This window comes from Mustela putorius, unplaced genomic scaffold (genome assembly GCF_011764305.1).
Source record: "Mustela putorius furo isolate JIRA1106 unplaced genomic scaffold, ASM1176430v1.1 tig00000929_pilon_pilon_pilon, whole genome shotgun sequence".
NCBI lineage: Eukaryota > Metazoa > Chordata > Mammalia > Carnivora > Mustelidae > Mustela > Mustela putorius.
Genome location: NW_025421520.1, coordinates 6324968 through 6349226, shown reverse-complemented (window position 1 = coordinate 6349226; position 24259 = coordinate 6324968). Strand labels below are relative to the sequence as shown.

At 46.1% G+C, this 24259-nt stretch overlaps 7 non-coding genes across 7 annotated transcripts; 6 read left to right on the top strand and 1 right to left on the bottom strand.

The window, feature by feature from the left end:
* Positions 1-3903: 3903 nt before the first annotated feature.
* TRNAC-GCA lies at positions 3904-3975 on the top strand. Its single transcript has one exon. It is a non-coding gene; the product is annotated as a tRNA-Cys (tRNA).
* Positions 3976-8266: 4291 nt separating this feature from the next.
* On the top strand, positions 8267-8338 carry TRNAC-GCA. The gene has a single exon. It is a non-coding gene; the product is annotated as a tRNA-Cys (tRNA).
* A 914-nt stretch (positions 8339-9252) lies between these two features.
* TRNAC-GCA lies at positions 9253-9324 on the top strand. Its single transcript has one exon. It is a non-coding gene; the product is annotated as a tRNA-Cys (tRNA).
* Positions 9325-10609: 1285 nt separating this feature from the next.
* On the top strand, positions 10610-10681 carry TRNAC-GCA. Its single transcript has one exon. It is a non-coding gene; the product is annotated as a tRNA-Cys (tRNA).
* Positions 10682-17502: 6821 nt separating this feature from the next.
* TRNAC-GCA lies at positions 17503-17574 on the top strand. The gene has a single exon. It is a non-coding gene; the product is annotated as a tRNA-Cys (tRNA).
* Positions 17575-20435: 2861 nt separating this feature from the next.
* On the bottom strand, positions 20436-20507 carry TRNAC-GCA. The gene has a single exon. It is a non-coding gene; the product is annotated as a tRNA-Cys (tRNA).
* Positions 20508-23196: 2689 nt separating this feature from the next.
* Positions 23197-23268, top strand: TRNAC-GCA. Its single transcript has one exon. It is a non-coding gene; the product is annotated as a tRNA-Cys (tRNA).
* Positions 23269-24259: the final 991 nt, after the last annotated feature.

Here is a 24259-nt window from a genome sequence, read left to right as displayed (position 1 = left end):
CATTTCCAGCCATTTTTGGCGGGGTGTGTCAGGAAATGCTTGTGTGCACACGTGGGCACATCCGTGTGTATCACACTGTTGTTGACAATTCCAGTCCCTCTCTAGGGGGAATTCCAGTTCCTTGCCTTCCTCCACTCCACATTAATATCTCCTGCCCCCCACAGTGAGAGCCCTGGTTCCCCCAAATATCAATATATTTACTCGTTTGCTCAAAAATAGATTTTGGAAGTTATAAAGTAACTTGCCAAGTGAAGTTCAATGTCTTGTTGTAGTTCAAAATCTATCTATCTATCTATCTATCTATATAGCAGTGAGAATTTTTTTTTTTTTTTTGTGGTCCTGTTATCAATATGACATACCACTAGGCTTTTGGGTTTTGTTTCTGTTTGTTTTTAGGTTTATTCCCTTCTACTTATTGTGGGGTTTTTTTGTTTGTTTTTGAAATGTAAAACATTAAAATGACTCACAAGTCAAGGCATTATGACCATGTCCACTCGGGGAAGAGTCAGGGAAATGAAAGCATATATCCAAAGATTTGCCCATGAATGTTTATAAGAAGCTTTATTTATGAGATCCAGACACTGGAAGTAACACAAAAGACCAGAATAGGTGAGTGGTGAGTGTTAATAGAGCCCTACCATAGGACAGTACCCAGCAAGGGAAAGAAATGAACTATTGACACACATGACAACAGGGACAAATCCCAAAGCATTTCTGCTGAGTGAAAGAAGCTAGACAAAAAAGTACATAAAGCGTAATTCCACTTTTATCCTAGAAAATGCAAAATAAGCGAGAGCAACAGAAGGCAATTGGAGAGTGCTTTGTTTTGCTTGTTCCTGCCAGCGTAACCCTAGGGATGATCCTTTCCACACGGACAATATGGGTTCTGGTTGCTGGCTTTCTTTGGGCGCTCCTGAACCAGGCTGATAGGTAGTGCTCCCCCGGGAGATGCCCCGGTAGCCCTGAGATCCCAGCACCCCATCCTGAGACACCAACACCCCTTACGGGCCAGTCTGAGCCCCCCCCCCCCCCCCGCCCTCTCCGGAGCCCCGCCTCCAGCCTTCTCCATCCCAATAACTGCAAGCTCCTCCCTGTTTCCCTCCCAGCTCCTGGGGTTAGAAGCCTGCCTTGCCCTGCTCTTCTCTATCCTTGAGCGTCCTAAGAAGGACTGAACCAATTCCCCCCATCAGGTTCTCTCCGTTGAAATGCCCAGTGTAATTTCTGATTTCTGACTGTACCTTCCCCCAGCAAATCTCTCCTGATGTGTGACTCGCCTTTTCACTTTTTTTCTGGAAGCTTTGAGTACAGAGAAGGTAGTTCATTTTAATGAACTAGAATGCATCATGGATCCTTTATTCATGGGTTCTAGGCGTGTGTCTTAAGGAAGACATCCTTCTACGCCAAGTTCCTTCAGGGTGTTTCTCTTATATTTTCTTCTAAAAGTTTAAAAGCTGTGTCTTTTATATCCAAGTCTTCCATCCACTTGGGGATTATTTTGTGCATGGGTATCCCGCTGTCCCGGCGCCCATGTTGGGAAGCACATCCTTTCCCGCTCTCAGCCTGCCATGCCACCTTCCCCATAGAGCAAGTTTCTCTCTATGGATGGCTTCATTTCTGGAATCTTCAACCTGCTTTATTGGTCTTGTGTGTCTGTCCTCGTGTCAGTACTACACACTGCCTTGCAGCTCTAGGATAAGTTTTCATATCTAATAGGGCTAGTTTTCATGTCTAGCTCATTTTCTTTAGGAAAACCCCTATCTGTCCCCAGCCCTTTCTCTTCCTGCATAATTTTTAGCACTAGAATGTCAAACACTATGGTAATCCTGATTGGGATTTTGATTGATATGGCATTAAATCTACAGATGAATTTGGGGAGCATTAACATCTTTACCAAATTATTATTTTGTCCTATCCAAAAACATAGCATATTTCTTTGTTCACTTAGGTCTCCTTTAATGTCTTTCAAGGAAACTTAAAAATGGTCTAAACGAAGGTTTTGGGGGCACCTGGGTGGCTCGGTCGGTTGGGCATCTGCCTTCGACTCAGGTCATGGTCTCAGGGTCCTGGTCTGCTTCCTTCTGCACCTCCCCTCTGCCTGTGCGTTCATGTCCGCGCGCGCGCGCGCTCTCTCTCTCAAATGAATAAATAAAATCTTAAAAAAAAAAAAAGGATTTGTACAGCTTAAATTTGTTCCTAGGGATCCTGTATTTTTCTTACAGTTTTAAATGACATCTTTTCAAATATTTTATTTCTAATTCTTCATTACTGGTGTACAGAAGTAGATTTGATTATAATACCTTTATGTTTTATCCTGAAGTTTATTAAACTTGATAATTCAAATAATTTGTGGTTATTTTCTGGTGGGAAAATCATAGTATCCATGAATAATGGCCGTTTCATTTCTTCCATTCCATTCCCCGCCCCTTCTTTTGCCCTAACACACGGTCTCTGGGTTTAGGTACAATCCTTTCCTTGCTTCTCGCTCTTGAGAGAAGGCTTCCAACATTGCCCCACGGAGTATCGTGACTCGTGGAGGGGGTCTTTGTTGGTGTATTGTTGTTGGCGCTCTCCTAATGGATTTTGTGAGTCTCTCTCTCTCTCTTTTTTTAACAAGAGGAATTTTAGTTTGGGGATTTCTCTGATTCCTTCCTGCCTTTTCCCTTCTCAGTAAGAGGAGAAAGTTGCTAAGAGAGCCGGAAGACCAGCAAAGGGAGAGCCGCTGGTAAGGGCGTGGTGTGGCCAGGAACCAGCTCATCTCTGGCTAGAATGAGGGGCGCCCCAACTTGGGGGAAGGGGGTGCCGAAGTTTAAAGGGACAGACACCAAAACACCAGCGGTGTTGCTTTGGCTGGTGGCGTCTCAGATAATCTGTATTTACTCCATACTTAAATGCCTTTGTGAAGTTTGCTATCTGTACATCCATCCAACAAATTTATCATCTGCTAATTTTGATGCTTAATGTCATGGTGGGCGCTGTAGAAAATGGGGAGGTACTGCTTTTCATTTTTTCAACAGGAGGGTTTATTACCCATGGAATAAATGTAAGGACTAGACTCCATTGGAAGAATGACAGGGAGATACTCCTCTTCCCCGGGGCTTTCCTTTGCAAGTCTCTGTGCCCTGCAGAGTGCTGGTTTCCCCGACACACACAAGCCAGGCACTCTCATGGCCTCTTGTGGCCCTCTGGGCGGGTGTCTTTTCTCTATGCTTTTGAAGTCAATGGTCTTTTGATCTTGGTGGTGTGTTGGCCAGGGGCCAGCCAGGTTCATTCGCTGGGGCTGCAGTGCTGGGCCTCAGGGCAAGGGTCCGTCCAGCAGAGGCATCTCGGGCCCTGGTTCTCGTGCACAGTCCCTGCTACTCCTCTCCAGCTGTGCTGACCTTCTGGTGGGAGGCTCCTTGGGACAGTTGGGACAGCTTCCTGGGTCCTAGAATGGGGGGTTGAGACCTCTCTGGCTAAATAATTCCAGTAATTTGTCTGGGTTCAGTCCGGACCCTGCCAAAGGTCAGGAGGTGGTGGTGGCGAGAACACAGAGCAGGGGGAGATGAGCAAAGAAGCCGGGACCCATCCAGCGGTGAGGGGGAGGGTGCAGAAGGCAGGCTACAAGGAGCCGGAGCTTGCTGCCGACCACCAGGAAGGCAGAAGGGGTCCAGCTCTTCGCAGTGAGTTTCCAAGTAGCGCCTTCAAAGTGGGGCTAAGAAAAACCAGGCTGCAAGATTGTGAGCCAAGAAGTTTCTGGGAGCTAGCGTTAGGTAGGGGTGATCTCTGTTGCGGGGCGGAACAGGACCAAAAGGCGCTCATTTCTTAAAGGGAAACTTTCTAGAATTCAATAGAAATTTCAGTGCATAGGGAAGCTGGATGTTGCAGCGCAGGTGAAAAGGAATTTATTAGGCTCCTAGTAAAGCAGGGGGTATAGCTCAGGGGCAGAGCATTTGACTGCAGATCAAGAGGTCCCCGGTTCAAATCCGGGTGCCCCCTGACTCAAGTTTACTTTTAGTAGCTACACCAAATGGTACCTTCAGCCTGGCCCCTGATGTTTGGCAGACTGGGACAAAGGAAAGTCCCAGAACCAGGAATGTGGTACAAGCCATGGTCATGTTGTGCTGTTAAGATGATATAAAGACTCAAGGTGTCTGAGCAGGAGAATTACCAGGGAACATGGGGAAACACATTCAGTTCCCAGGCCCCCAGTCCAGAGAGTCTGGCTTACTGGCCTGAGCTGGGGCCCGAGGAGCTTGATTTCTCAATGACCCCCTCCTCCTTCCTTTTCATCCACCCACATCACGGAAACACTAGATAATTCTTCTGGGCTGCACCACTTAGCAGCTGCTGTTCCGGAGCATTCTAAATGCCTTTCTAGGGTAGCATCGGGGCATGTAGATGTCTTGGTCCTACACTGGGGGGAGGGAAAGCGGCAGGGCTGCCAGGAGGAGATGGGCAGGAATGGATCCAGCCTGCGGTGGAGCTGGTCTCATGGGCTGACCGAACAGAAACAGAGGTGTTGATGGGGCGACACAGGTGCTTAGGAGCCAGCTAGAACTGGGGCACAAGAGGAGACAGGGGGTCTATCTACAGATCAAGTGGTCTCTCATTCAATCCACATGACTCCTACCCTATTCAGGTTTTTACTTCCGAAGAACTGCCTTTCCGCCACTGGGTCCTGCGAACTTGAGTTTTCCTGCAAGGAGAGAAGGGAGCTCGGATGGTATAGATCTTGGCCAGAGAGCCTCTCCAGCTTCTTGTGGCTGCAGGTGAACTTCTCCGGGACTGACCGAGACCCCCTGTTAACACTTGCCCTTAGAGCCTTGCAGATGTCACCACACATCTGCATACCTGCACACCATACCTCTGTGGCAGGGAGAATGGAGCTTCGACTCCTGCACGCACTCCATCCCTGCTGAGCACAGGACTGTGCCCACAGCAGATCCCTAGGGCTCCGGTGGCTCTGCCCTGGATGCTCTGCACGGAAGTACGTGCACAGAGCAAGGGACCTTAAGGAAAGGCAGCGAGGGGGCCCTTCAGGGAGCATGCTGACTGCCAGGAGCTGGCTTCTGCCTTCGAAGGGCTGTAAGCCACCTCACTCATGAGGCCCTGTGCCACCCTGGGGCTACTTCTCTGCCCCCTGCATCCATACAGGGACTCCGGGGAACGCATTGTGGGATATCTGCTTTCCACGTGCCTGTCTCTGCTGCTAAGATGGAAAGCCCCCACCAGGGTGAGTACGCCGCAGCATGTTTTCTCAGGAAGATGAACAAGGTGACCCGGTTAGGGAGCTCTTTAATGCTGGCTGGTGGAATTTCGGAGGCAGACTGGAAAGGCAGTGGTTTCAGTTCTGTTCTAATTAATGCTCAGTTATGTTCTGTGCCGGCATCTAGATGGTGGACCAGTTGTCCCTCGAGGGCGTTCACATTTCAGGTCAATATTCCCACGTCATGATCACATGGCGGGGTATTTCTCGCCCAGTCATTCCTGCAAGCTGTATCAGACTTCAAGGTGTCAATTTACTGCTCTGTTTCATTCCACTTGAAATTCTCATCCAGGACATCAGGAAACCTCTCACTCTATTTGACCTCACTCTAATTGACCTCTTCAGACTCAAAGGCAACAGCTAAAAGCAAAAATCTAAAGTCAGTCCTGCATAATCCCTGGCAGGTCCCCCCCCCAAACAAGGGAATGATAATAGTCCGTCATAATATCATTGTAGCTACAATCTGCTTAGTCCCATAAAATATTACCCTAAGAGACAAATGCCGTTATGTGGTAAGGGGTAAGGTGGTTTCTTTGCATGTTTTGAAGACTGTGGAAGGAAGCTGGTGCCTCCTCCAGGAAGCCTTCTTGGTTCTTACAGAGATGCAGGAAGGGGTAATCAGGGCGGGAGAAAGAGCTTACACAATGGTGGGACATAAAGTGCCCCCAGGGGTGTCCTAAGTGCCTGGGGACAAAGAGAAGGAGGGGTGGGCTGGAGCTCCAAGGGAAACAGGGACCAGAGGTTGAAGGGCTTTATATTCAAGGCTCAGAATTTTGTTTTAGTCTACTGAAACCCTCCATCCTTTCTCAGCCCTCCAGACTTTTCTTTCCCGCCTCTGCTCTTTGCAACCATTTTTACTTCTCACTGAGGTCAGGTCACTCTGCTCTGGTGGGAGAGACACTGCATTGCCCCTCAGACCACTCTGCCCTTTCTCCTCCAGAGGAGAACCTGGTGGTACTATTTAATCAACATTATTTCCTGAAGGCCCAAGGCATAAACGTGTCTTTTTAAGATAAGCCAGGAGTCTCTGGGAAGCTACATTTGTTGGATGAGGGCCCATGAGTGGAGCCAGGAGGGAAAGGAGTTTGCCACAAGGAACTCATCTTTCTGAGGCCAGAGTAGACCTTGTCAAGGTTCCAAACTGTGTGGTTTTTATTTGTAAACTTTACGGATTCATGATGCAGAAGATGCAAAGTAGTGAGATGTTCAGAACCGTCTGTGTGCATGTTAAGTCAGACTACATGAGAGGCACTCGGAATCGAAGCAGACCTCTTGGTCTGCACTCTTACCCTAGAAGCCGAGACCCAGGGTCTTGTTGTTCTGTTGCTTTTCCTTTGTTCTCAGTGTGCCTTCCAGCTCACCGCAGGCCTGTTCCTTTGCTAGGCAGCCTCCTTACCTGCCCTCCGCTCCACACCCCCGACCCCCAACCCGTGTCCCCATCCTGGCCTTCAGCAGTCCCTCCTCATCCCTGACATCCCCATCAGCCAGGAGGGAGTGGGGGGTGGAGAAGCTAGAGTTGCTTCCTTGGAGCTCATTTTGGCTCTTGGGGTAGCTAGGGAGTGATTAAAGGTTGTGGAAAATCTTAGATATTCCAAGAAAACTAAGCAGTTGAAACATGAGGTTATCACTAACTCCAGGAAAAACAAAAAGTTTTACCAGAATTCTTAGTTCCACTTAGCACTATGAAAACTATTAACTAGTAACAGTGAAAATATCAAACATGGAAACATAGAAAATTATTTATCCAAAAGTTGAGATATAGTTATAACAGAAAATTGAGAAAGGAAGGAGACATATAAGTTATAGTCTTCATCATAAAAGTAAGACAATTGATGTTGAAACTTGATTAAGTTAGATGTTGCATATTAGGAGATATTTATATTATTTGAAATCATGGCAGCAAAGAGACTAAAAGAAACAGACAAAACAGTAAAGGGTGGTTGCCTCTGGGTGGCAAGAGGGAGATACAAAGAATTGAGTGTTTTGTGAAAAGCTTTAAAAACACTATCTGACTTAAAAATAATTTCATAAGATACTTCAATAAGGGGTTCCTGGGTGGCTCAGTGGGTTAAGCCTCTGCCTTGGGCTCAGGTCATGGTCCCAGGGTCCTGGGATTGAGCCCAGCATTGGGCCCACTTCTCTGCCTGACTCTTTGCCTACTTGTGATCTCTGTCTGTCAAATAAATAAATAAACTCTTAAAAAAAGATACTTCAATGGGCGCCTGGGTGGCTCAGTGGGTTAAGCCGCTGCCTTCGGCTCAGGTCATGATCCCAGGGTCCTGGGATCGAGTCCCGCATCGGGCTCTCTGCTCAGCAGGGAGCCTGCTTCCTCCTCTCTCTCTGCCTGCCTCTCTGCCTACTTGTGATCTCTCTCTGTCAAATAAATAAATAAAATCTTTAAAAAAAAAAAGATACTTCAATAAAAGCACAAAATATTATATTAAAAACATCCGTGTTCTGTGGGTGGAGGTGTAGCTCAGGATAGAGCTTTCCATTGTAGCTCAGGAGTTCTCTGGCTCTGTGTAGTCCTCATGTCTCCATGATTTTCTAGGACAACGCCTTGGTCCAGGTCAGGGACTGGAAATTTCACTAACCTCTCCAGCTATCACCCTCCAGGTTTGGTGAATAAACACGCACACTGGAGAGACATTTTCAGATGTAAGTACTGCGTGTGTCTCCAAGAGGATAGGCGGATCTCTTCAAGTTGCTGTTTTGTGGTATAGAATAAGAGAAACTCAGACAAGTGAATCTTAAAAACCCTTCCAGTAGTTAAAGTCAATGCTCCTTCTGGCTGCTGCTGTCATCACAGACTGAAGAATAGGGGGACATGCAGGCGTGTGGAGGGGAGAGGCTGGGGGCTCTGGGGACTGGGCAAGGACCTTTCTGGGGTGAGTTTGTGGAGGAATAAATTGCTGGTTTGATCAACTCTCTGGAGACAAGTAGAAACTCCCCATGTGTTATAGGAGTTGTGGGTGTGACTATGAAGGTGAAAGGTGCTTATTAGATACCCATACAAAGCAGGGGGGTATAGCTCAGGGGTAGAGCATTTGACTGCAGATCAAGAGGTCCCTGGTTCAAATCCAGGTGCCCCCTGCCCTATTGTTTTTCCTATTCACAGCTGTTGCCCATATTCCAATTTCCTTTCACCCATGCTAATTATGACCCTTCCTGAAATTGGAAGCCACAGGTCAGCCCTTGCACAAAGGCAGTCTAGGTGGATTGCCCCTTACATGTTTGCCTATACCAATGCTCTGGATATCTCTCTTGGCATCTATCTTTTTCTCCTTTCTCTTTATATCTAATTTCTTCCACTCTATTGGGTCTTCAAAGAGAAGGCAGAGACACATGCTGGGAATTCTGCTGAGCTTTTCCAGGGCAGACCAGAGATCAGACAGTACTTCTCAGGATCAGACAGTAAATGGTAACCTTAAATAATCGCCCTCACCTCTCCTTCCCAGCAAAAAGAGTTTGGCACAGTGGAGTCATGGTGAGCCCTACAGAGACAAATCATAGCATCCAGGTTCTCTCCATGTATGATAGACATTTCCCTCTGGGGATCTGGTTTGTCCCACACCAGTGCCCACTTCAACCTTCTGGGTCTAAAGCCTGGCTTAGCTACTCAGACAAGGTTTGCTCCCAACTCTTGGAGCTCTGCAACACTGTCTGAATTAAGAGTCCATTTCTGCTTTCACTGAAGGGAGAAAACTAAAGAGTGGGGACCCTGATGGGGTGGGTAGTTTTGGAGACAGCTGGCCAGGTCCTGGGCTAAATAAAAAAGGCAATGGGAAATGGATTGGAGGTTCTCCAGGCAGCCTCTCTCCTTTTTTCCTCACCAATGATGCACAGGGGACGGAGGCCTGGGAAGCCGCAGGGCTGAAGGAAGATGTCTTGCCATGAACCAGGTCTGGCAGTTTCCAGAAAGCCAGTCCTGGAAGGGGGCCATTTTCCAGAACTGAGTGTTATAAAACAGATGATGAAAGGTATTACTTATGAGGTTTCTGTAGCCTGGGGGTATAGCTCAGGGGTAGAGCATTTGACTGCAGATCAAGAGGTCCCTGGTTCAAATCCGGGTGCCCCCTTATTTATGTGTAAGTCCATCCTCCTGCTTCCCAGTTAAGAAGAAAGGCACCAGGAAGCTGTGCACGGATCCATCCATACTCACTGACCACCAGCGATTGGCCAGTGCCAAGCTCTTTGCCATGCTTCAGAGTTGCGAAGACAAGTTATTCCTTGCATACATCCAGCAGCAATAGGAAGACCCCAAAAGTTCCTGTGGGAAGTCTGGTTTGATTCTAGGGGTCACTGCTGGGGTGAGGTAGGGAGTGTCACCCCAGGTAAGTGGCTCCCAGTCTCCCTTGTGCCTCCGGTTTTACATCTATTAAATGGGGGTAGTACCACCTCATAGGGGGTGTGTGTGTGTGTGTGTGTGTGTGTGTGTGTGTTAAAGAGAGAGAGAGAGAGAGAGAGAAGTTAAAGCATTTAGAACACCACCTAGAACACAGATGTCAGTTGTTATTATTAGCTGCAAATCTGCCCTCAGGTAAATGGACAGATGGCGGCTGTGTGTCCTTTCATTATTGAACTATTTTGGAGAGTGTCTGCTAAAGACAAGGATTTTGGTCTTTGTGGATATTGTGTTATTCTTTCCAGTGGATGTGGAACTCTAGGACCAATGTCCTCTAGAGAAGTTCATAAAACCAGGCCACCAGGGATGAGGGGGTCCTTGTCTCTGTTCCCTGTGGCAGAGATGCTATGATTGGTCGACTAGAGACTTCTTTCCAGTCTCTAAAGAGTTGTTCCTATAAACCCAGTTTTTTGTAATAGAATCCCTGAATCTCTGTTGAGCTCATAGCATTTGGACCAACAGCCCACTTATGTCTGTGGACTCCAGGGCCAGTGAAAGATAGAGACCATCCTCTACAGTTTCTTGTAAACATTAAGGGAATGGAAGCGTGTTGAATGGCAGTGTGGTTACACCTGACCTTGTCTGCTCTCCTTGAATCAAAGTGGCCGGGGGGGCCTGGGTCTGTGGTTTTGATGGAGAAAGGGTAATCTGGTGCCTGCTGAAAACCAAGCAAGCAAGTCAGAACCTTTTCTTGGTAACAGGTTCGCCAGCTCTTGGGCTAAACTGAAAAGGCAATGGGTTGGGGGTTCTTCAGGTGGCTTCTCTCTTTTCCTTGCTAATGACCTCACCAGAGACTGAGGCCTGGGAAGCTACAGGGCTGAGAGAGGATGTCTTACTATGAACCAGGTGTGGCAACTTCTAGAAAGTCAGTTCTGGAAGGGGGCCATGATTTCATTTTGCAGAGCTGAGTGTTACCAAAGAGACAACGAAAGGTATTAATTACATAGAGTCTACAGCCTGGGGGTATAGCTCAGGGGTAGAGCATTTGACTGCAGATCAAGAGGTCCCTGGTTCAAATCCAGGTGCCCCCTTATTTATGTGCCAAGGGTTTGCATTGGAACTGGATTGCAATGGGCATGGCATCCTGCATTCTGGTCTGCAGGGTTCCTGCAGAGACTTATGTTCTTGTCACATAGGACTCTTAGGGACCGGTGTGTTTGGGGAGAGACTAGGTGAGGGAGGTCTTGGGTTGACACAGCTGTGGTTCAAGGCCATGCTCTCTCCTCTGAGCCTCACACATACCCAGTCAACCTATAACACACCTCCAGTGATCTTCGTTTTCTCTTTTTGCTGCTCTCTCTCCCATTGCCAAGGCCAAGGCCAAGGTAGACCTCAACTACTTCCTGCAGGCCTTCTGAGTCTATTAGCTTATGGGAATAATTGTGGGCTGACATCTCAAACAGATCTCCTGCCCACCTCAGAGAGCCATGGAATTGGGAGAAAAGTCACCTGGTTGTTGAAGAGGCCCTGGGCTCCTGAGTCAGACAAGGACTCAGAGCTGGAAACTTACCTGGGTGCAGAAGTTTCCTGATCTCCACAGCTCACCCACTTACTGAGGGAGAGAGATCTTGACATTGAAAAACAGTTCAATGAACAGAATGTAGAGTGAGTAGTGGGCATGAAGATGAGATCCAGAGACCTTTCAGTCTCCTGTCTTGTGTACTAGATCTAAGCTATTAGGTGTCCTGTCTCCCCACAGAGGAATGAGTATATGTTCCCAGCAAGTACCTTTCCTGTGTTGAAGCCACCTAGGTGGTTTTCCCATCCTGAGTAAGCAGGGCTGACCTGTAGGGAGCAGGCATGCTGCCCACTGAAAATGTGCCTGTCTTTCTGGTGCATATGCCCCCTTACCCCTGGGTTCCCCTGGGCCACCTGGGAGCCCTCTGGCAGCAGCTCTGCAGCCTCCCCTCCCCCAACCCTCTCTCTCCCTGGGGCAGGACAAAACCCCAGAGAGCAATCAGCCCTCTCAGTTAAATTCCTCAAATGTTTCTTATGCTGAGCAAGAGGCCAGGCCTGGGGGTCCAGAGATGAGGGAAATCTACTCAGATGTTTTCCTTCCTCACTCTTTTTAGAGGCTCTCCTTCTTGTGAGGAAGAGTGATTTGCAACATAAAATATATTAGCTAGAGAGGAGCCTGGCCACTCCGGGCTGACTCAGTGAGGGCTCTGCAGAGATGGTGGGGTCAGTTGGGTCTGGATGGTGAATGTCAGGCAGTGTGTGGGGAGCACATGCACAAAGAAACAAAGATGTCATGTGTTTGGAGCATTTTATGGCTCTAGAAGGTATGCAAGGGTACCGGTTTGCAAGTACTTATGTGTGCAGAGTGGGTGCACACGTGTGTGTCTGTGCACATGGTGACTATGCAGGGGACAGGGTGGAGGGCACATGACTGTGACCTAATGTCAGACACGGACATTCAGCAGAGGAGGGTCTGTTTGTAAGGGAGGTTTTGGAATTCAGACTTCGTTCTGTGGGTCATAAGGAGTCCTGCAGACTGCCAAGAAATAGCAAGGCCAGTCCCTTCATTTCAGGACATCACTTAAGAGACATTACAGAGAGTGCTTACATGACTGAGTTTGCCAAAGGACCCTTCCTTATCTAGTATTATTTTTTGAGCACCTTACTATGTGCTAGTACCATGTCTAGCTGCTTACCTGAAGTTAACCATATTTGTTGCAAGAAACTTGTCCTTGTTTAAGATGAGGAAACTGAAGCTAACAGAGTTAAAAAAAAAAAAAAAAAAGCCTGCCCAGTGACACAGATGGAGTAAGGAAGTGGATGCAGAAAAGAAAAGGAATTCCAGAGAAGCTTTCAGGATAAAATATACAGGTCCTGGTGACAGATGAGATGTACAGGATGAGGAATCGTGTGAGAAAGTAGAGTTGGAGAATGAGGACTACTTTTGTCCAGAGAGAGAAGTAAAGAGGAGCTACAGGGAAGGTGGAAAACCTAATCTAATTTAGGCTAGAGATAGGAGCAGGTTTTTGGCCAGGGGAAAGAACAAGATGGAGAAAGAATTGAGTCAGTTCAGTCATGGGGACCAGAGTGCGGATGGAGTGGTTTACTTGGAAGGGGGGATGGGCATGCTTTCCTTGAGACGAACAGGAAAGAAGAAAGGTGAAGACAGGGGCCTCTGAGATGTGGTGGGAAACCAAAGAGCTGCTGTCTTGTTGCTTCTGTCCTGTCTGTTAAGCAGGGGTAGCGTCTTATGCTGGAATGAGGGGCAGAAGGTGGGGAGGGAAGCATGTCCCTGTAATTGAAACAAAGGAGTCAGGTATCTGCTGTGGGGTGGGGTGTAGCTTAATTGGAGCTATGATCGGGTTCTGCATCTCCGTGAGTCCACTGTTTGTGGACAGTGAGAAAATTGCTGTCCCCTAGAGACACTTGTCTCCACCCAGGTCAGCACAGGAAAAGTGCTAATGATTTTATTCTCTAGCTCCTTGTTTTTTATTCTAGGCAAAAGCCAATCCCAAGAGTCTAGGTCACTCTCAGTAGCAGATAAAGTTGCTGGTTCCCTTGCATACACTCTGGTTCCAGGGTCTGTCAGCCCACACTCACCATCTTTTGTGTGATCCTATCATCAAGAGAAATCTGTTAGCTCCATGGACTCCTGCAGATTTTTACCAGTTCCATTCCATGGTGCAGGGATCTCATCTCTCAACTCCCGGGGTCTCTTCCTATAGTTGCCAAAAGGAGATAGGAAGAGAGAGCAAAAGAACCTAGAACTTGAAGGACAAAGAAGATAGACAATTTAAGCCAAACTGTTATCAGTACTAACATTAAATGTAAATGTATAAAATACCACAGTAAAAAGACAAAGAATGTAACTAGATTAAAAAAAAAGAACAACTATAGGATGTTCCCATAAGATAGGTAGAAAACATAAGGATATAAATATATTAAAAATAAAAGGACAGAAAGAGATGTAATTATAATAAATATATATCAGGTAGCTATATTAATACCAGACAAATAATTTTTGAGGCAAAAATTATTACAAGAGATAAGGATGATCATTTTGTATTGATAAAAAAGTTTAATTCACCAACTAGGTACCACAATTCTAAATCTGATGCACCTAAAAAAAAGTCTCAAAACATATGAAGCAGAAATTAACAGATTAAAAAGGAGAGATGAACAACTTTCCAATTGTGTGAGAGATCTTTAAAACCCTCTTTTGTGAACTGAAAGGACTTGCAGAGATAATATCAGAAAGATATAAAAGATTTGAACAACATGATTAATAAACAGGATTAACACATAAAGAACCTCACACTCAACAATTAGAGAACATGCATTTTTTTCCCCCAGTCACTCATGGACATTTCACACAAACTGACCATATTCTGAGTGTAAAGCAAGTCTTAACTAACGCTAAAGTATTTCAATCACAACAAATGTGTAGCCTGACCAAATTAAATTAAAATTCAAGTAACGATAAATAACGAGAAACCTAACAAATAACTAGAAAATCCCCATCTTCTTAGAAATTAAAAACTATACGTCTAAATAATCCAGGGGCCAAAAGAGAAATTGCGACCGAGTCAGAACTACATGATGATGAATATACCAGATACTGAAACTTGTCAGCTGCAACAGTGACAGTGTGCAGAGAGCAATTTAAACCTTTCCTGCACCCACATCTTTGTGAAAAGAAGAAGGTGAAAATTAATTAACTCTGAATCTATCCCAAAAAAGATAAAAAAGGGCCATAAAGGGGTGTCTGAGTGGCTCATTTCGTTCAGCAACTGACTCCTGATTTTGTCTTAGGTCTTGATCTTGTGGTCATGAGATCCAGCCCCATGTCAGACTCACGTGCTGGGTAGGCATGGAGTCTGCTTGGGATTCTCTCTTGCTCTCCCTCTGCATCTGTCTCATCCTCTCTAAAAATAAAAAATTAAAAAATTAAGCAAAAATGGAAAGGGACAATAAAGCCAAAGGAAAAATAAAAAAAGTAATAAATATGAATTAATGAAAGCATAAATTGATTAAATAGAAAACAGAGAAGTAAGAGATTGCGCCAATGAAGCAAAAGTTGTTCTTTGAAACAAATAATAAAAATGATAACCCAGACAAGACTGACAAAGGAAAAAAAGAAAACGCTAATAATCAATATGAGAGATATTTGAAAGGATACATTATTACAATTTCTAAAGACATTAAGAGGATCATAGGATTATGTTATGAATGACTTTGTGCCAATAAGATATAATATTCAGGTGGAATGGAAAATTTTCTAGGACAATACAACTTACACCAATAGAATGAGTGAGTTTAGCTGGCCTGAGGTGGGTCAGTGGAAAGTTCCACAATTTTAGCTGATTGAGGTGCCAGTATATTGACTTCCTACCCAATGAATGGCAAAGCTCCTCACTCTCCTGTCCCCCAACAAGATCATTTCCTACACCAAAACTTCTGCTTTTCTGTGGTCCCTCCAAACTTCCTTGTAAATTCATGATATCCATATCTACATATAGCCAATGAAGGGTTTGTATCCACAACAAAAAGAAATTGGACAAAACAAGAAGAAGAATACAGACAACCCCACAGAAAAACGAACAAGAGATTTGAATAGGCCCTTCACAAAAGTACACACCCACATGACCCATCAGGATATGAGAAGATGCTCAAATGTTCATTAGTCTTTGGGGAGATGTGGTGGAAATCACAAGGAGATAGAATTAGATTCTCACCAGAATTGTTAAAATGGAGAAGACTGGTGGTACTGAGCATTGTGAGAATATGGAGCAGTAGTAAGTTTCCTATGTTGTCTATAAGAGTACAGTTTGATATAACCGCTTCAGAAAACTAGCATTATCAGTTAGAGTTGAAACTGTGAATGCTCTCTTATTCAGCAAATCTATTCCAAACTATATACTTTAGAGTGCACGTACATAAAAGAAGGTTCATACCAGCATTTCTCTTAATAGCTCCCAACTGGAAACAGCTTGAATGCCCATCAGCAGTAGCACAGATAAATAAATCACGGTACAGTCATACACTGGAATGCCAAACAGGAATCAAAAAGAACACATGACTGTCATGGTGGCCAAACATGTGTGAGTCTTAGAAACCTAAGGTTGGGTGAGAGAAGCCAGACTCAAAAGAATAAATCCAAAATCAGGCAAAATTGATCCCTGGCGAAGGAATGGTGGTTATCTTTGGGGAGAGGAGGCAGTTGGGAGGGGTGCAAAGAAACCCTAAAAATGCTAGAAATTTTCTGTCTTGATTTGGGTGGTGGTTTTGGATGAACGTGTATGTCAGCATTCATTGAGCTGTACGTTTAGAATTTGTGTGCTTTGCGTAAATCACACTTCAACAGGAAGTAAGTAAAAACAAGTTAATTGCATCTTTCATTTTGAGAATGTCTTGATTAGTTTTTCAAATATATGTGATCATTTCTGAGTCTTCTGCTCCTCAGTTTTGATCTCATTTCTCTCTTTTAAGATCCTCATTGATTTATTCAAATGTCAAAGGTGGAGTCTTTGCAGGTCCAAGTCCAGTGTTTCCTATTTCATTGACTCTCACGGATATTAGGTAGTTTCCTTGTGCATTTTTAAATTTGCTCAGCAAACAGTGACATAGAGCTTCCCAAGTGCCAGTCCTGATTCAAGTGTTTAATGTGGACTAACTCATTTGATCTATCCACCTGTCCATCAAGTATATGCTATTATCATTTCACAGCTTATGCAGTGAGGCATAGAGAGGGGAAGTAGCTGGCTAGAAGGCGCACAGCTGGGGCAAGACTTGGAGCAAGGCTCTCTGCCTTCAGAGCCGATGCCGTGGGCCTCTAGGCAATGCTGCTTCTCACACACTTGGGTTTGTTAAAACCGGGGATCTTGCTGGCACTCAGTCTCTGGCCTCTGGGGAGTTCTGCGCTCTTGCAGGTTCATGAATCTTTCCATTTGACCTGGCAGTCAGCCCTTTTGGGCAGAAACAAGAAATCCTGGGGACTTTAGCATCATGGTAGAAATCAGTGTAAAGATGAGAGTTTCTGCAGCCTCCTGGCCAGGACGGGGAAAGAGAAGCTTCCAGTGGACTTTTGAGGAGATTGCCAGACATCCAGGCTGGTGGGTAGGAGGGGGAAATGCCAGTAGTGGGGAGAGACAGTTTGCAGAAGAGAAAGTTTGACAGCTCCCATGACAGCAGTGGGGGCAGGGACTTGGGATGGCTGGTGATGCAAAGATGCAAATCAAAGTAAGTTTATCTCCTGGACAGGATCAGGCATGGCCCACAGATCAGAATGCTGCCAGGTCAAATGGGGTTCTTTTCTAGTAACATTTCTTGGTCCTTGAATTACATTAGCATAGGTCGGTTCGTGCTTTTGGGGATGCCTAACTCTTCTGCCGTCTACTTCTGACCACTTTTTGGAGTGGTTCATTCTCCGTCTATACTAACTGAAGAAGGGGTTGCTGGGAGGGTCACCTTGTGTCCTAGACCATGATTTGGTAGAGAGTACCCTGAACCAAATGTCAGCCCACGAGGGTGGTGAGGGTCAGACCTTCATGACATGGGTTTGGACAGACACTCAATCATGTTAAGTTTCTGGTTTTCAGGTTCTCACCAGGACGGGCATGGGGATCTGCCTCCCCATGCCATTCTAGCAGCCATCTTTAAAGCTTCTCCAGGCTGCTGCCTGCCCCTAGGGGCTGTAGGCCAGGAGGACATAGGCTGGGGGCTTTTGGGGGAGGGAGCCCATTGCCTGATATGCAGCATGTTGGTGCATTTTCACCCAAACAGGCCAGGCAGTTCCTGAGAGAGGTACTTCAGAAGGCGTTACTCATCCCTGTACAGGTAGTCTGGGTGTGGCTACACAGATGAAGAATATTAATTAAGTCACCCCATAGCAGGAGGGGGTATAGCTCAGGGGTAGAGCATTTGACTGCAGATCAAGAGGTCCCCAGTTCAAATCTGGGTGCCCCCTATTTATTCTTAATTTAAACTGAAGCTGCATTTTTAAAAGCTTCCTCTTCCTTATTAGACGTCAATGTGAAGTTGTTTTCCCCTGAAACCATCCAGTGGTGGACCTTAATACCATAGTTGCTCTGTCTGCCCAGCTCCTTGTGTTCTGGGTCTCCTCTGATTCATCCCTAAGTGGGCAGCATCAGTGATCTGATGTGGACAGTATCTTCCAGGGACAGTCCCCGTCTCTGCCTTTGTGTCCTCAGGGCTCCCCCTTCTCAATTCAGGCTTTCTGTGAATGGGGTGGATGGGGTCTTCTCTTTCCAAGCCAAAGGGCTGGGATCTGTGGCTCCCATGTTCACGTGCACGTTGAGGAACTACTGAAGACGTTCGTATGTCTTCTTCAAGCTTTACAAGTAAACTTCTGCATAAGGGACCACTGAATTATATCATCCATCTCCAAACTAGAGAGTGTATTGACTTTCTGTGGTTTGGAAAAGGAGCATCTGGGCATGTGGGTAGACAATCTCAGAGTTCATTCTGAGTTCTGAGATACGGCATGGGATTCACAAGTGATTTCTATGACGTCTTACACCAATCATCTTTTATGACCTTTCTCCCAACTCCCTAAAACACATTTCACCACCCTCTAGGCTTTGATCAATAGCAGAATTCTACACTTTTGATGGGCTAAAAACGGGTTTTCATAATAAATTATTTGACAGCAAGAAAGCTTCAATCCCTTTACACAGGATGGTGGGAAAAGGCAGCAGAGAAGCTACTGTGGTTGGACTTTGTCTAACTCGGTCAGCTGGCCCAGAGCTCTCTGTCTGACACCCCGGGTTGAAAATATTCTCTATCCTGAGTTCTGTTATCAGCATTACAGCATGAGGGCCTGAAAAAACAAAACTTCTTTTATCCTCAGGGATGTGTTTTGGAGTTTCCCTTTCATTGAAGCTGATTCTTTTTTGTTAGAGAAAGACTCAAATTTCTGACTTAGTGCTTATTTTTCCAGTTCCATAAACACTTAGAACTTTGGCCGAGAGCCGGGTGGCTTGTCCCTTTCCTGTCCCTGCCCTCCCACGACACCTTCTGATACTGAAAATGACGTCTGGTGGCAGCCTCTGTCCATTTCCTCCTCCTCCCCGTGGGGCCTTCCATAATTGTGTAGGACCTGTTTCTGTTTCTTGCCCTTCCCAAGAGCTCCCGAGTGGCCCCCACCCCCGGATTGAGCCCTTTTCCTCTTATGGGAGAGAGCCTGTGTATATGAGGCCATGTATATGATTTTCATCGCTAAGCTGGGGCTGGTCCCTTCTTCAGTTGTCTTGCTCTGACTGTGAATATGACAACCTTTCTCTACCTTTGGAAATGTCATTCTTTGACTTTATTGTGAGTCTCTGATGGCCTAGGAGGCGAGGTTTCTCCTCATTATTTTCAGACTCCTACACAGTCTGTATGCCTGTTGGGAGCACCCTCCCCATACCCTGGGAACCGTATACTTGGATCATAGAGGCCTCTGGGGAGGCTGACAGGTCAGGGCGGAGACGGCAAGTGTGGAAGAGGGCAGTGTGGCTGAGGGGCTGGGCTGTGCTGGGGTCCCCAGAGGTAGTGAGCTAGTCCTTTGCTCTCAGAACTACCAAGGACATTATGCATCCTAGCTGAGTGGACAGTGGACTCTTGCTATGTGAAACCACAGCAACAGTGCTGGAGGGGAGGGGTTAGAAATGACAAATTCCTGCAACCACCACAGACAGAAGTGGAGAGGGAAGTACAGGCCAGGAGGGGCTTGGGGTTTGGGGCCAACAGGAGTCTAGGCTTCCCTAGAGGGAGATACAAAATGATCATCTTTATCTCTTGTAATGATTTTTGCCTCAAAAATTATTTGTCTGGTATTAATATAGCTACCTGATATATATTTATCATAATTACATCTCTTTCTGTCCTTTTATTTTTAATATATTTATATCCTTATGTTTTCTACCTATCTTACGTGAACATCCTATAGTAGTTCTTTTTTTTTTAAATCCAGTTACATTCTTTGTCTTTCTACTGTGGTATTTTATACATTTACATTTAATGTTAGTACTGATAACAGTTTGGCTTAAATTGTCTATCTTCTTTGTCCTTCAAGTTCTAGGTTCTTTTGCTCTCTTTTCCTGTCTCCTTTTGGCAACTATAGGAAGAGACCCCGGGAGTTGAGAGATGAGATCCCTGCACCGTGGAATGGAACTGGTAAAAATCCGCAGGAGTCCATGGAGCTAACAGATAGCTCTTGATGATAGGATCACACAAAAGTTGGTGAGTGTGGGGCTGACAGACCCTGGAACCAGAGTGTATGCAAGGGAACCAGCAACTTTATCTGCTACTGAGAGTGACCTAGACTCTTGGGATTGGCTTTGCCTAGAATAAAAAACAAGGAGCTAGAGAATAAAATCATTAGCACTTTTCCTGTGCTGACCTGGGTGGAGACAGGTGTCTCTAGGGAACAGCAATTTTCTCACTGTCCACAAAAGGTGGACCCACAGAGATGCAGAACCCAATCATAGCTCCAATTAAGCTACATCCCACCCCACAGCAGATACCTGACTCCTTTGTTTCAATTACAGGGACATGCTTCCCTCCCCACCTTCTGCCCCTCATTCCAGCACAAGACGCTACCCCTGCTTAACAGACAGGACAGAAGCAGCAAGACGGCAGATCCTTGGTTTCCTCCCATAGGACAGGGACACTGATGACCAGGACACTGATGACGCCCACTTAGGGATGAATCAGAGGAGACCCAGAACTCAAGGATGGTTTCAGGGGAAAACAACTTCACACTGACGCCTAATAAGGAAGAGGAAGCTTTTAAAAATGCAGCTTCAGTTTAAATTAGGAATAAATAGGGGGCACCCAGATTTGAACTGGGGACCTCTTGATCTGCAGTCAAATGCTCTACCCCTGAGCTATACCCCCTCCTGCTATGGGGTGACTTAATTAATATTCTTCATCTGTGTAGCCACACCCAGACTACCTGTACAGGGATGAGTAACGCCTTCTGAAGTACCTCTCTCAGGAACTGCCTGGCCTGCCAACATGCTGCATACCAGGCAGCGGGCTCCCTCCGAGGGAGGAATCAGGATGTGTGTAGCTGCAGAACACAGGAAAGGAAAGAATATTTTTAGTGCTTTCTCTCAGTTATTTTTAGCCACTCAGTACCTACAAGGCTGGAGTGTGTAGGCATGTGGGTTATTATTACATGTGTAAATTGGAAAATGAAAGAATCCCCCCCCCCTCATTGGCAGTAGTTGTTTGGTTTATTTTCTCCCACAGGAGATTATATATATATATATTACAGATATGCTATATATAACACATACATAAATATAAAAATTTATATTTAAATATATATTTTTAGGGCTGCCTGGGTGGCGCCATTGGTTGTGCGTCCAACTTGGTTCTGCCTCAGGTTGTGATCTCTGGGGAGGGGAATCAAGCCCTGCGTCAGGCTCCCTGCTCAGCACAGAGTCAGCTTGAGAGTCCCTTTCCCTCTCTCTCTGCCCCTCCCCACCTCTCTCTCAAAAAAATTTCTGATACATATATATAAATTTAATGTATGTTTATATGTAAATACCTTTGTATGTGTGTATAATCTTTTTTAAAGAAGATTTTATTTATTTATTTATTTGAGAGAGAAACAGAGACAGAACATGAGCAGGGGGCAGGGGCAGAGGGAGAGGGACAAGCAGACCCCCCAGTGAGCAGGGGGCCCTACGAGGGGCTCCATCTCAGCACTCTGAGATCATGATCTGAACCAAAGGCAGGCGCTTAGCTGACTGGGCCACCCAGGCGCTCCTTAATATATAATAATATATTTCTATGGTATCTTTCTAAAGGTCCAAATGAGTTCACATCATACATATGCCAGGCAACTTGCCTTTGGCCCTTAGTGATATTGTTTAAGCGTCTTTCCAAGATCGTACTCCGGACCTCTGTCATCTGTTTCTGTTGTATCATACCCTATCCTGTGACTGCTTTGTGACCTACTCCCAGTCAGTGGAGAGTTAGGTGGTTTCTAGTTTATTGCTAAAGCACAAAAAGGCAAAAGTTGTAACGAGTCTCCACAGATGTGGATCTCTGTGCACTCACCTGAGTATTTCTGATGGATAAATCCCCAGGAGTGGAACTTTCCTAGAGTATAATTTCTCCTCAGTATCTTTTCTTTTTTTAAAACAAAGGTCACAAGCTCAACATGGAAAACTTGAAAGATAAATAAAAGTGCAGAAAAAAAGCTGAGATCATCTACAATTTCTCTCAGACACACTGTTTTGTAACCTGCCTTTTCTTTTTTTTAATCTTTATTTTTTTTATAAACATATAATGTATTTTTATCCCCAGGGGTACAGGTCTGTGAATCGCCAGGTTTACACACTTCACAGCACTCACCATAGCACATACTTTCCCCAATGTCCATAACCCCACCCCTCTCTCCCGAACCCCCCTCCTCCCAGCAACCCTCAGTTTGTGAGATTAAGAGTCACTTATGGTTTGTCTCCCTCCCAATCCCATCTTGTTTCATTTCTTCTCCTGCCCCCCTAACCCCTCACATTGCATCTCCACTTCCTCATATCAGGGAGATCATGTGATAGTTGTCCTTAGGGAGATCATGTGATAGTTGTCCTTAGGGAGATCATGTGATAGTTGTCCTTCTCCGATTGACTTATTTCACTAAGCATGATACCCTCTAGTTCCATCCACGCCGTCACAAATGGGAAGATTTCATTTCTTTTGATGGCTGCATAGTATTCCATTGTGTATATATACCACATCTTCTTGATCCATTCATCTGTTGACGGACATTTAGGTTCTTTCCATAGTTTGGCTATTGTAGACATGCTGGTGCACGTGCCCTTTCGGATCACTACTTTTGTATCTTTAGGGTAAATACCCAGTAGTGCAATTGCTGGGTCATAGGTAGGTCTATTTTCAACTTTTTGAGGAGCCTCCCTGCTGTTTTCCAGAGTGGTTGCACCAGCTTGCATTGTAACCTGCCTTTTCACATGGCATATTAACACAGATGTTCTTTAAAAAAAAAAAAAAAAAAAAAGATTTGTTTATTTATTTGAGAGAGAGTGAGCACGAGCCAGGGTGGGCAGAGGAGGAGGGGCAGAGGGAGAGGCAGAATCCCCCCTGAGCAGAGAGCCCAATCCCAGGACTCCAGCACCCTGATCTGAGCTGAAGGCAGACGCCTAACGGATTGAGCTACCCAGGCGCCCCTTATGGGCGTTCTTCTGTGTCATTAAGTAACCATTGGACATGGGCTCTGAACCTTTGAACCTTCCCTCAGCACAGGGAAGGTGCTGTCATCGGCCACAGTTATGTCACCGTCCCAGTGTCCCTGACATGCTCAAAAGCCCTTAGTGTTGAAGAGAGTGATCTGGATGGTTTTAAAGCTCTGCCCACCTGTAAAGGTCATCAAGGCGACTGGGGGCGTCCTCAGACAGGTGCATATAGTAGAGAGGTGGGAAGAGGGAGGGCTGGGATCCCCCACGAGGAAGACACGAGCTGAGAGAAGCAGAGCTGTATGGGAAATGCCAACCAGCAAAACTGAACCGTGATGTAGCAACACAGGTAAAAGTGTGACTTAGACCATCCTATCAGGTGAGGGGGTATAGCTCAGGGGCAGAGCATTTGACTGCAGATCAAGAGGTCCCCGGTTCAAATCCGGGTGCCCCCTTTACAAACTTTTACTCCCAAATAGGCTCTTTTCTCTCTGCCCTTGGTGTAGAGTCCTGGGCTTCAGTGAGGGAAAGAGAGCTATAGCTGCACCCAAAAATCAGTAAGAACAGGGACAGCTAAGGATCATCTGTCCTTAAAAGCTCACCTCACATTGATGGGAAGACGTCTGGCCTCTGTCATTAATTCCAGAACTCCTTCAGACACTGACGTAGCCCCTCATGTCTAGCCAGCCTCCGAGACCTGCTCTGGGGCAGGTGGAAGACATTCCTGTCCACCATGTCCTTCTGCACCCCCTCCGCCTGTGCCAGCCATCCACGGCCAAGGACGTCAGTGTCAAGGCAGGGCTATGTCAGTGGAGGGCTCTGAGCTTCCCTAAGGCCAAAGGTCCCCTGCTGGACGGCCTGTCACAACCCCTGGCGTGTGAGATGGTAAGAGCCGTGGCATGCGCTGTCATGGAAATACAGCTTACAGGCTCCGGGTCAGGCTGCCTGGATCCGTGCCCCCTTGGGCATGGGGCCAAGGGACTCTATTTTTAACAAGCTCATGGGATGATCCCAGTGGAAAGTCAGAATTGGAAACCACCAATTTTCTTTGTTGCCCCATGTTACAGGCTTGAAAAGAGGCCATAATTAAGAGATGTGTCCAAGCACACACCTGATTAATCATAGGGTTGGGGCCAGATCCCACATGGCTGGTCTTGGGTTCTTTCCACTTCCCTAACCTGGGACAAGATGCGACGGGGCCCACTGCCTTCAGCTGCTTCCCCCTCCCCATAGCTGAGGCTGCCCTGGGCTGGAGGAGAGAGGCCTTCCCTAATAATGGCCCGAATCATGGCCACCGAATGTCCAGTACTAAACCAGACGAGCTCGCAGTGGCCCTCCCGGCCTGTAGTCAGGTCTTTCCCCCTGAGCCAGGGTTCCTTTCACATTGTATCCTGGTTGACACCACTTCATGGTTGTGGCCTCCCCCAGGGAGGGACCCCCCCCCCC